The sequence below is a fragment of the Theropithecus gelada genome, chromosome 18 (genome assembly GCF_003255815.1).
Source record: "Theropithecus gelada isolate Dixy chromosome 18, Tgel_1.0, whole genome shotgun sequence".
NCBI classification, from domain to species: domain Eukaryota; kingdom Metazoa; phylum Chordata; class Mammalia; order Primates; family Cercopithecidae; genus Theropithecus; species Theropithecus gelada.
The window spans coordinates 62813947-62827618 of NC_037686.1; the positions used below are offsets into that span (position 1 = coordinate 62813947).

Here is a 13672-nt window from a genome sequence, read left to right on the forward strand (position 1 = left end):
GAAGAATCGCTTGCACTTGGGAGGTGGAGGTTGCAGTGAGCCAAGATTGTGCCATTGCACTCCAGCCTGGGTTACAGACTGGGACTCTGTCTCAATAAATAAATAAATATGTAGCTATTAGGGATAGAGTGGATAATATCTCAAGCATGGTCCCGGTCCTCATAGGGCTTAGGAACTAATAAGGAAGCCATAAAACTAAACAGATGATTACAACGTAACATGAACCGTGAGCTCTGTGCAGGGGCACAATAGGAGAGGGGCTGGATCCAGAGCAAGATAGCAACGTCTTGACTTGGAGGAGAGCCACAGCCATCAGCAGGCATCCAGGGCACCTAGAGACACCCCAGTGCCAACAGAGGAGTCATGGAAAATACAGACGGAAAGTGGAAGGCCTGGACTGCTGCCCAATCCGCATCTGTGTAATTTCGCGGACTGAACGTGTGGGGCAGGCTAGTGATTACTTCAGGAAGAGCTGAGTTTGCTGCTGCACCGATATGCACGTGAGATGCAATCAGAGGGGGCAGGGGTCATGGGCCCTCCCAAGGCCTAGAAAAGGAAAGATGAAGAAGTATTTAGGAAATAATGTCGCTGCCGGAGGACCTGGCAGCCAAATGAAGAAAAAGGAGCCAAAAGGAAAGAAATGTCAAACTGAGAAAAAGGTTAAAACTTTAAACAGAAAATGTTCGGACAGCTGAGGCTTCAAGCACTGCGTGCAATGAGTATTGGATATTATCTCAGCTAATTTGCCACTTCGTTTCTCAAGGATAACCAAGAACTGGTTGTGGCCTCTCTGTTTCCATTATGCTCAAACTGAGGAAACATAATGGAGAAACCCAAGTAATTTAAACATTCCAGAGACGCTGTCAGGGAGCTTTTCTCAAACATAGGAAGGAAAACATTGACCTTTTACATAGCTACAAAAACAAATCTAAAATATTGTTAAAAGAAGCCTTGAACCAAGGAAACTTATCACATAAGACAAACCATTTCGTTTTCACCATAATATTTAAAGGATCATCCAGGAAGTGGATAAAACTCTTCAAACAATGTCTAGTATCAAAAGAAAGTTAATAACTCTACTTTTTGAAAGAACTGAAGGCAAGAAGATTATCTAAATTTTAAGAGTAAATACATGCTGAAGAGACAAAACATATTATCTGTCTGTGAAGTAAATGGCACCAGGCAAAACACATTTTCATCTTATTTAGCTGAACAATGCAGGGCAGGGTTATTAAGTCTGACAAGGCGAATTGTTCATCATGACTGAGTCATAAATAATAGTACTAAGAGATGTGATTCACTGAACAGAACCAAACACCAAATGAGGATTTTTAAAATGCAATTCTTCCAAAAAAGAGTCCGTTACTATAAGAAACATGAGTTATCCTCTTACTTTCATCTACTTTTGTTGTCACTTTTTTTTTTTTTTTTTTAAAGACAAGGTCTCACTCTGTGGCCCATGAGCAATCAGGGGTCACTGCAGCCCCGACCTTTCAGGCTCAAACCATCCTCCCCTCAGTCTCCTAAGCAACTGGGACAACAGACATGTGCCACCACACTCAGCTAATTTTTATACTTTTTTGTAGCAACAGGGTTTTGTCATGTTGCCAAGGCTGTTCTCGAACTCTAGGATCAAGGGATCTGCCTGCCTCAGCCTCCCAAAGTGCCAGGATTACAGGCGTGAGCCACCACGCCTGGCCTTGTCACTCTCCACACAGGCTCAAACCCAAAAATAGAAACAGGAAAAACTGAAGATATTTTTAAAACTGGTTTGCTTTCCTGGGGAAGATATTACAAATGAACTTACTTCTCTACTTCCATTTGTTTTGATAAAAAGAAGACCAGAGTTCTTTGTTCTTCACATTATGAAACAGGAATTTTCCATAGAAAATCCATCCCCTACTGCCTTGAGATGTCCATTTATATACAAGACAAAAACAATGCTACATGGAGTTTATAATATAATCACTTATTGCCTCACCAATTCATTCCTTTCTTCATTTTTACATTTAAGAAAACTTGGCACTTCTCCTTTTTACTTACATGAAAATGTGCTCCTCTGTATTTGTCTTTATACCCAGTAGTACTTATAATTACTCCTCAAAAGAAAAACAACTTTGCTTCATTCTTGTTTATGCTGTTATTTTGGCCAATTAATCGTAATAATAAATTTAATATATACTAAGTATTTATAAGGAGGTATGAGGTGTGAAAAACACTTTCCAGGGGATGTTTATTGAATTCACCTTACATTTGAGGCACTGTTACTATGACTCTCATTTTAAAGATATTGTAACAAGGGTTATGGCTAGCGAAGGGAGAGTCAGTATTTGAACACAGAAATTTGACTGAGTTTCTTAACAGAACAAAACGAAAGACTCATTATGAACAATAATAGACTCTTAACTAGAACAAAACTAAAGACCCAAATAGTAGATGTATATCATCTGGCACAACATGGTCCCTAAACTGATAACTACAAACTATTAATTCTGGAGTCCTTTATACAAAAAGTCATGTCGCTTACGCAGCGCAACTCAGCCCTATGTATTTGTCTTTCTCCCATCTGCAGGTCACTGCTGTCACAGGATGCAAGTGCTCAGTTTTTCATGCTGAGGCAAAGAAAACTTACACCCGATCTTTCCTCTGGGAGGGCAGTTCTTCCCAAATGTAAATCTGATCATGGACCTCTCTGCTTGCAAACCACAGTGTCAATACCTGGAGCTTCCTAGACTCATGCAGATATAACCTCTCTCTAAGCCTCTTTCTCTCTAGCCTCACCTCTCACCACATCTGTCCATGCCCCCATCATCACCACCATTAATCACCACCACTCCAGGCCCTCATGTGTTCACCTCTCTTGTCCACGCTCCTTGCCCTTGTGCAGGCTGTTCTGTCTGCTGAGATCCTCAAACCCTGAAGGCCTCCTCACATGGGATCCTCTGGGAAGCTCCACCAGCTTTGAGGGTGCAGTTTTCATCCTATCATATCTGCACTGTGGCCATCTCTGTGAGAAGTTAACACATCTTATTGGGCCATTGGACTGTAAGTATCTCCACAGAAGGAATGACTTCTTCGTCATATAAGAGGGCACCACATCTTTTAACCTCCCTACCCAATCTCTTTACTAAGGTGGCTGTCCTCCCTCCAGCCTGAGCCACAAGGCAGAACATCACACCTGCCTTGTGGGAAGACTCATGAGGCCCTTCGTGGACTGGCCTTATCTTTTGAATATTACCTTAAATCACTTGTCTCCTTGTTAGTCAATTTAAGTAACTGTAAGTCAAAAGGAAAGATGCAAATCTACACACTCCAAGTTTTATCCAATGCTCTAGCATAATTTGCCTCATGATATTCTTTATTCTTAGTCTTATTACTCTACTGACTTCTTTCCTCTGGGTTTTTTGTTTTGATTTATTTTGGGTTTTGTTTGGGGGTTTTAGGTATTTTTTTTAATTTGAATTTTTGTTTCTTTGTTTCTTTTGGTAGAAATTCAAAACAACCTCCCATTTTTGTCTCTGGAAAACTCTACGGCCGGGCGCGGTGGCTCAAGCCTGTAATCCCAGCACTTTGGGAGGCCGAGACGGGCAGATCACGAGGTCAGAAGATCGAGACCATCCTGGCTAACACGGTGAAACCCCGTCTCTACTAAAAAATACAAAAACTAGCCGGGCAAGGTGGCAGCGCCTGTAGTCCCAGCTACTCGGGAGGCTGAGGCAGGAGAATGGCGTAAACCTGGGAGGCGGAGCTTGTAGTGAGCTGAGATCCGGCCACTGCACTCCAGCCTGGGCAACGGAGCAAGACTCTGTCTCAAAAACAAAACAAAACAAAACAAAAAAACTCCACTTGAGGAAGTACCAAGAATCTTCACTGTTTTAGGGACCTCGTTATTACCAGTCACACTAAGCATAAGAAATCCCCATGATAAAGGACTAGTTACACTTACTAAATGGAGCACTAAGGTGTACAAAGGCTGGAAAAAGAAACATGCAGGAGGTTTTTCTAACAGCATCAGAAATGTGGCAAATGTATTGTAAATGTTTTTATTTGTTGTATCTAAAAAGCATAAATGTTATTTAAAAATACTAATATAGGCCTAATACAAGGAATGGCAAATGATTTCACTGTCAAGAAGTAAGGCCTTGAGTATTTGTTGAATGTCTATAATTTTTGTTTGTTTATTTTTTGAGATAGGGTCTCGCTCTGGCACCCAGCCTGGAGTCCAGTGGTGTAATCATAGCTCACTGCAGCTTCAACTACCTGGGCACAGGCAGCCCTCCTGCCTCAGCCTCCCAAGTAGCTGGGACCACAGGTGCACGCCACCACAAATGGATAATTTTTTATTTTCAATAGACACAGACTCTCACTATGTTACTTAGGCTGGTTTCAATCTCCTAGGCTTAAGCAATCCTCCTGCCTCAGCTTCCCAAAATTCTGTGATTACAGGCGTGAGCCACTGTGCCCAGCTTTGTATAATGTTTTACACTAAAAACAGACTTCTGTAAATGGAACAATTAAGTTGAAGAGCCCACGGCCTGATCTGGAAATGCTGAACTTAAGAAATGAGGACTCATCTCTCCAAAAATCTTATCTAGTCAAAAAATAGACCAGGCCATTGTGAGGATGCACAGTGCTGAAAACCAACCCCTGGGAATGGGGCCTTTCGCAGTCAACCCAATTCCACCCTCATACAGCTTTCAAGTGGTGAAAACTGATAAACACTGGCATGGGAGCAGTTTTGAAAAGAAAATCTCATAACTGGCCAGGCCTGGTAGCTCATGCCTTGGAATCCCAGCACTTTGGGAGGCCAAGGCAGGCAGATCACCTGAGGTCAGGAGTTCGAGACCAGCCTGGCCAACATGGTGAAACCCCGTCTCTACTAAAAATACAAAAATTAGCCAGGCATGGTGGCGGGCACCTGTAATCCCAGCTACTCAGGAGGCTGAGGCAGGAGAATGGCTTGAACCCAAGAGGCAGAGGTTGCAGTGAGTCGAGATTGCGCCACTGCACTACAGCCTGGGGGACAGTGAGACTCTGTCTCAAAAGAGTCAAGAAAGAAAGAAAAGAAAGAAAAGAAAGAAAGAAAGAAAGAAAGAAAGAAAGAAAGAAAGAAAGAAAGAAAGAAAGAAAGAGAGAGGAAGAGAGAGAGAGAGAGGGAGGAAAGGAAGGAAGGAAGGAAGGAAGGAAGGAAGGAAGGAAGGAAGGAAGGAAGGAAGGAAGGAAGGAAGGAAGGAAGGAAGGAAGGAAAGAAATCTGATAACAAAATAGCAAAATATGGCATCGTAATGTTGGAGGGCAAGTGTCATGTTACAGGAAGACAAGATTGGGGGCCAGGAGTGGGATCAATGCAGGGCTGAAGTTCTCACTGATTAGAATCCTGCCCCCTCCTCAACACCAACTTCGAAAATGTTCTCTTTTTATCCCTGCCCTACCCCATCAGCCCTGGCCTTTTAAAAAACATTTGTTGTTCTCTAGTGAAGCCTCTATCACCTTCTTTATCTGAGAACTGACCAATGGAAATTCATAACTTTATCTCCAGAAATCCTGGAGGCCTAAAAATGTTAAGAGGATTAATGGGAAACTTGCAAGAAAGTGACAACCTCGATAGAAGTGACACATCTGATTTAGGATGGAAAAAGATCAATCAATAAAAATCAATGGAGTATTGTGCCTTCAGACTTCAAAATAAAAACAGATGCAGCATCATGTATCGAGGATAGCTTCCACAAAACTGCTATCTAAATAGCAACTGCCAACAGAAACCTCAAAACTTTACAAGGGAGAAATGAGCTTCTTGAATTATACTACAGACCACTGAGCCAACATCACAGAAGAAAATATTACGCAAAATGAGACAGACAGAAAAATTCAGTTAGGAAGGACTGATGGACAACCTCCATTATCTGCATCATATCTTGAATTCCACCTGTGAAAAAGCTTTAGACCCACTACATTTGTGTTGCACATAACTGGTTCCTGAATTTACAGGAATAAAAACATATGGAAATTTATATCGCATTGTAGAATGAAATAGATACATACAATATGCACTTTGAAGCATCAGTCATGATCAAATGACAGAAGGCAATTCTGACTAGAAAGGCAAAGTCAAAAGATCACTGGAAATTTTTGCACAATTACAAATGAAAACTACAATAAAATGCAAATATTCTGGTTAAAAAAAAGGTATAGTTGAAAAGGTAAAAATCCCAGAGAAACCCCTAGACTTACTTAAAAAAAAAAAAAAAAAGTGTTTTTGAAAGTCCAGAGAATATATATGCCAGCAGATCTAAAGGGCCAAGTGCTTCAAATAAAACCCCTTATGGCTAAACTGACAAAGTCAAAGGGCAACAGTAGGATGAAGGTATTGCCAAAAACAAAAAACAAAAAAACAAAAAAAACCCACCATTCAACTGGGGGAGAATTGCAAAGCCCAGAGGTACAAATAAGTAGCGAGGCTGGAAGAGTGTTTGAAAACTATCTCACATAAGACTCCAAAGTAAATGTTGAAAAGTTTTTCAGCACATCAAAAAGAGAAAGAAAGGGAGAGAAATTGCATGGCATTTGAAAACAACATATACAACAAAAGTTTTTCAGTGAATAAAGAGAGTAACAAGGACACTAAAGGGATTATTCAGTTTCATCTTTATGGAAAAAGTTATTAGAGAATTCCTGAATTTTCCATTAGAACAGATAGGCAACATATATTACTTGAAATAAATGATAAGCCTTTGACCTAACTCATGAACTGAACAAAATGTTCTCACCAGGTATAAAGTCCTCCACTGAGCTTGCTTTGCAGGTGCTACAAGACAACCTGTTGGACAAAACGCACTTCTGATACTTGCAAATGGCCACCATGCTTCAGAATGAGTGTGTTTTCAATGGGTGCCATCCAAAAGGGGAACTCTAGGTAGGTTATGAAATTAAAGCCAGAGAGTCTCACTGCTACATCTAGAAAACTGGGAGAATGTGCTGGGACAAGTACTTGGTGCATAACCAAATACAAACTAGGATCAGAAATGCAGAATGATCCCTGCAAAGAAAAAGAATGCAAATTCATCTCCTAGAATTTCCTGAGTAGGTAAATCACAAGTCAAAGGAGAAACAAAAGAAAAAACTCATTTAGATTTTCACTAAATGATCTAAAATCTAAAACAACTCATTTAGATTTTCACATTTTTTTCCACTTTCTATTCACAGATATTCCAAAACCATATTCCCCTCTCCAAACTAGCTCCTTTTTACTCTCCCCACTGTTCAGAAACTGGTTATCCTTCTTAACAACTCTTCCCTTTCTCACTCATCCAATCAGTTGCTGGATCCCGTCAACTCCACCTTTTAAACATCTCTCAAACATGGGCCCTACGCTCTCTATCCAAATTGCTCTATTCTGGTCCATCCCTACTATATTACTAAAATAGACCCCTGCCCAGCCTCCTTCACTCCAGTCTTGCTCCAATATGAATGACTGTCCACGATACGATCAATCTGATCTCTGTCTCAAGATATTAAAACCCTTCAATAAACTCTCAGTCCCCTTGTGGCGAGTATGCATTTCTCACCACAGCACACAGAATCACTTAGCAGGCGGGGCACAGTGAATCATGCCTGTAATCCCAGAACTTTGGGAGGCCAAGGCGGGCAGACCACCTGAAGTCAGGAGTTCAAGACCAGCCTGGCCAACATGATGATACCCTGTCTCTACCAAAAATACAAAAAGTGGTTAGGTGTAGGGGCACACAACTGCAATCCCAGCTAATTGGAAGGCTGAGGAAGGAGAATCACTGGAACCCAGGAAGTGGCAGTTGCAGTGAGCCAAGATCGTGCTACTCCACTCCAGACTGGGCAACAGAGAGAGACTCCATCTCAAAAAAACAACAGCAACAACAACAAAAAAGAACCACTTAGCATCAGGTCCTTGCCATCTCTCTGCTTGTATCTATCCTGTTCCCATCTCATATATTATGTTTCAGGATGATGGGCTGCTTTTCCAGCTTCTTATATCTCCTGCTTTGTCTTTATTCTCTGGACCTTTGCACTTGCTGTTTCTACTGCAGAGGACACCCTGCCCTTTCTTTGGCTAACTCCTACTTCTTTAGTTGTCAGATGTGCTTTCCATCCAAGTTGAACAATGAAGAATGACAACAGTCATCTTAAGGACTCTGAGAGTCCCCTTTATGGCATTATCCCCATAAGAGCCTTTTTCATATCATCATGTAATATCTACTTACATATGATAGGGAGGAGGGCAGGGGCTATAATACCTCACTTGTCCTAATATTTCTAGCTCCTGATGGAATGCCTGGCAAGTGGTAACAGCTAAATATGTGTTAGTTGAAATAAGTTGAAGTTTCAGACTCAACAAGATATCTAATTCTTCAGGGAACATGGAAAGGGAATTCAATGGAACCACCATGTGCTGAGCAACTTCCATGTGCCAAGTACTATATAGGATCTTTGTGTATTACCTCATTAGCTCTTATGCCTCCCCTAAGGTATATATTCCACATAAATACTTTCTATACATGAGTAAACTGAAGCTCAGAAAAATGAAGAGACTTTTCAGATGTCACTGGATGAGTTAGGAGAAGGACAAAACTCAAAGCTCTGTGTCAGCAAATCCTTTTTTGTTTCCATGTAATGAAGATAAAAACCAAAACAACAGATAGCAGGTATTTCTCTAAATAAAGAATTGTTAACAGTGAAATTTCCCATGAAATAATCCTGGAACTAAGCTTACTGCTATGATCTGAATGTGTTTCTCAAATTCATATTGAAACCTAATCCCCATTGTGGTGGTATTAAGAGATGGTGCTTTGGGGGACATCATGTAGTCTTGAGAACTCTGCCTTCATAAATGTAATTAGTGCCCTTTGGAAAGATGTTGAAAGGAGCTGGTTTGCCCCTTCCACCATATGAGGATGCAGCAAGAAGGTGCCGTCTTGGAAGCAAAGAGCAACCCCTCACTAGACGATAAATTTGCTCCTGCCTTGGTCTTGGACTTCCCAACCTCTAGAATGGTGAGAAATACAACTCAATTATTTATAAATTACTCACCTAAGGTATTTTGTTATAGCAGCCTGAACAGACTAAGACACTATACACACACACACAAACACGCTTACCATCTTAGCCCTTTTAAAATGTACAGTTCAGTAGCATTAAGTATATTCACATTGTTGTAAACCCAATTTTCAGAACTCTTTTATCTTGCAGAATCGAAACACTACCCATTAAACAGCTCCCTGTTCTCCCATCCCCGACCCCCGACAACTACCATTCCACTTTCTGAATCAATGAATTTGACTACTCTGTGTACCTCATATAAGTGGAATCATAAAGTATTTGTTGTCTTGTGACTGGCTTTGTTCATTTGGAATAATGTCCTCAGGGTTCATCCATGTTGTAGCATGTGTTGAAATATGCTTCATTTTTAAGAATGAAGGATATTCCACTGTATATATTCTGCATGTTACATACATTTTATATACATCTCTACATAATAGATATAGATATACACTGTAGATATTCTGCATTTTGTTTGTCCATTTATTCCTCCATAGACATTTGGGTTACTGCTTCTTTTTAGCTGTTGTGAATAATGCTGTTATGAACATGAGTGTACTAAGTTCATGTAGTATGTTTACAAATAATGTGCTAATAAATATCCCTATCAAAAACTTTCAAATGACACTAAACCATTCTGAGCGGTAAAATAACAAACTAGTGGGTGAATGACTGAAGAATCTCCTTAAGCTATGAAATAAGCAGAAAAGCGGTAGATAAGTTTCAAACCATCTAGAAAGAGAAATTCACATCCAAATACACTTCAAACCATGTTTCACATATGATGAGCTATAAACCTTTGTTACCACCCAGGGGAATACTTTTCACTTCCTGGAAAGTACCCATAGGCAACTGTTCTATTCTACTTAATTACATATGGAATTGTAATTACCTTTCCTACGTACAGATCAGCCATTGGTGCTGGTGATTTTCTATCACTCCTCCCGCTTCACCCCAAGTCTTTTCCTGTTTTATTGAGCATGTCTCCTAAGGGCAAAGCTCTGTCACCAACATTATTGGCCTCACAAAGAGGGAAATGGGATGTGGCCTGCCCTCATTCAGGAGAGGAGGCAGTGAGGGAGATGGGAATGGTAATCACTAGATGGAATGCAAGGAAAAGAAAATACCTTCAATAAAAAGGTGGCCACAAACAACATCCAGAGGAATGCAGGAAACACGGATTCCCGTTTTAGGGGTGGGACAATGTTTCCATAGCTGAAGGATGAATACAGGTTCAGTACCCCTTATCCAAAATACTTGGGACCGTGTTTCAGATTTGGGATTATTTTAGATTTTGGAGTGTTTACATCATAGCAGCTGAACATCCCAGATCCAAAAATCTGAAATCTAAAATGCTCCAATGAGCATTTCCTTTGAGCATCATGTTGGCATTCAAGGAGTTTCGGATTTTGGAGCATTTCGGATTTCAGATGTTTTGATATGGGATATTTGGTCTGTAGTACACAGAGTGAAAGAGTATTTAAGGGAAAGAAAAGGCAGAAGCAAAAACATCTACAGTTCAGAAATGCAGAGGATGCCTAGGGAATTTGCACTTAACCATGTTTGGCTGAAAAAAAAGGCACCCAAAGGTGACTTTGGAAGGTATGCAGGGACCAAGCCTCAGAAGACCTTGAACAGCACTTTTAAGAATCAAGAATAACCACGTAGGTGAGGGCTGCAAAGACAAATTCCCAGAGGGTCCAGGAAGATCATGGAAATGACCGGAGCCAAAGGTATTACAACAGGGAAGAGTGGGGATTGTGGGTGACTCAGGAATATATTATTTACAAAAAGGTTGCTGCTACCCAGCCTAGAAAATGCTGCCAAGCAGAACACGTATGGCAGTATTAACAGTCCATCCAGATGTGTATAAGAGTGTTTCTGATCTTCCAAAAATGTGTTGGTCAAATGAAATGGGTGTTACAGGCCACTTGTTCGCAAACTCTGCTGCGGATCGTGAGGACACTCTGGATCTAGCAGCATCCCTTCCATCTTGATTTCTTCATGTACTTGTAACATCATTTTGTCAAGTCATTCTCACGTGCTAGGTCCTTTTTATCCCTACACGCTCCATAGTCTATCTTCACTTTTTAAATTTCGCCTTTCAAATTATGTATTAATATTACTATCTCCCTCATAGGGACAGTGTGAGGATTAAATGGAATAATCAATGTAAAGCCTTTAGAGCGCTGCCCAGGGTTGCCACATAATAAACATTCAATGAACGGTGGTTACGAATGTGGAGGAAGACTAGCCAAAGCTCTCTGTGCACACTCGTCCACACCCGTGACTTTACCAGATTTGCATCTCCAACCCAAGTTCTCTCTTGGGTTCTGATTTAAAAACCCTCCTGCCTACTAGAGCGCTTCACTTGGGTGTCTAAACCTAAACCATTCAACCCCACTCCGGAGCTTCTCATCTCATTCTCCTTGATGCAGTCAATGACACCACCATCTCCTCAGGATCCCAAGTAAAACCTGGTGTCACTCTTGAATCCCTTTTCTGTTTCACACCCAACACTGACTATATTATGAAATCTGTCATTTCTCAATTTCTCTCTCTCTCTCTCTTTCTCTCTCTAGCCTATTGTCTGAGCTCATTCCCAGAAATACAGAAATTCCACAGGCCGCATGCCATCTCTGGAGGTGATCGAGAATGAAGGAGGTCGGGCATCTCTCCTCTGCACCATGAGCAGAGGCAACTAGAAACAAAATCCTACCGGGACTGGAGAAGAGCCCAAAAGCTGGGGTGTTGGATACATCATTTCTGAGAAGATGATGGGCTACATTATTCAGATCAGACTTTCAGGTAAAAGCATCTAGATGACAAATACTTTTTTAAAAATACAAAGAGGTAAAAGATGAGTGCTTTGAATGAAGGCTGTTGCAATCTAGTTTGAGCTAAATGGACATGAGGTATATATTTTGTGAGTCTAGACACTTAGATGTGAAAAATGAGGCAAAACAAAGCATAAAAGATGACTTCTATGTTTTTAAGTTGTGGGAATATTGACTCAAATGAGAAAGACTGGGAGCAGGACAGATTTGTGAAAGGAGCAAATACATATTTTAGAAATAGGGATATTTCTATTTCCCATGAAATATCAAGCTCCATGATTATCAGCAAAATTCCTATTAAAAACAACTAAATATGCAGGATTAATTTTTAAAAAAAATCTTAAAGCATCAAATCTCTGACAACACAGGGACCACCGGAAACATCCAGGTAGAAGTGAAAAACTAGAGACATAGGGACATAGAAGCCACTTCTGCCCTGAGCACACCTGACCAGTCTAAGCAAACGTGAATTCTGATTTTTGAACCTCATACAACACAAAGAAAATAGGTGTCAAAACCCAGGACCTACCTGAAGTGAGAAGTAAAAAGAAGACCTTCCTCTTGTCAAGACCTCTGAGGGATATTCCTTCATGGTAACAATGACCTGGAAATAAGCATGCCCTCACCTGCACCCCCAGGTGAATAAGGGAAAGAAAGAAAATCCTTGAGTAGTTCTAGGCACAAATCAGTCCTCATGTGGATTTATAGCCTAAATTCCCATAGCATGGGTGCTCTGTAAAGCTCAGGCTGAAAGTAATCCTTTTGACTCCTCTGAGAACGAAGGCCCCTTCATTTTAGACTCCAGAGAATCCCCAGAAGGCTTTATCAAGGACTATGGGGAGCACACAGTGAAAACTAACCACGAACATAAGAAAATAAAGCAATGACAGGAAGAAAAAAAAAAACTGAGTAAAAAAGAAAAAAAAAAAAAAGACAGTAGAGACAGAACTACTTTAATATTACAGCCTCAGACATAGATTACAAAAGAACTAAGTGTACCAATTCCAGGAAAGATGGAGGAGTGTGCACTGCAAAACACAAATTAAGGTAGAGAGACAGACAGAACCAGGAGTGAAACTTTGACAAAGCAAGTAGGTGGGGAGCAGTGTTCCAGCAATTTCTGAGCCAAAGTTCTGGCAGTTGTAGTAGTTTTTTAAAATGTAAGTCCTGAATCTTCAAGAAGGGAAGAAATCAGAATAATGAAGAATGCACTCGGCAGAAAATTCATCCTGAATATGCCCCATCTGCTTTATCCCCACTTAAGCTGCCTTAGTTTAATTCTTTTTCATCTCTTGTCTGACTTATTCTCATCACCTCTGCATTAGTTTGCTAGGGCTGCCATAAAAAAGTACCACAGACTGGATGGCTTAAACAACAGAAACTTATTTTATCACAATTCTGGAGGCTAGAAACCCAAAATTCAGGTGCCAGCAGGGTTGATTCCTTTTGAGGCCCGTCTCCTTGGTTTCCAGATGACCCTCTGTGTCCTAATCTCCTCTTCTTATTTGGAAACCAGTCCTGTTGGATTAGATGCCACCCTAATGACCTCATTGTAACGTAATTACCTCTTTAAAAACCCCATTTCCAAATACAGTCACCTTCTGAGATATTAGGAGTTATGACTTCAGCAAATAAACCGGGGAACAAAATTCTTCTGACTTGTCTTTCATCTATTCTCTCTTGCTTCCAATCTATCTTCTAAACCCTGTCTGCGTGCTCTTTCTAAACTGCAGACTAATCGAAATCCCTTGCCTGAAACCTAAAGT

At 40.7% G+C, this 13672-nt stretch overlaps 1 protein-coding gene across 4 annotated transcripts in view; it reads right to left on the minus strand.

The window, feature by feature from the left end:
* The window catches only part of CD226 (CD226 molecule), a 91841-nt gene that overhangs the window by 53044 nt on the left and 25125 nt on the right, over window positions 1–13672 (minus strand). The gene's annotated exons all lie outside the window — the stretch shown is intronic.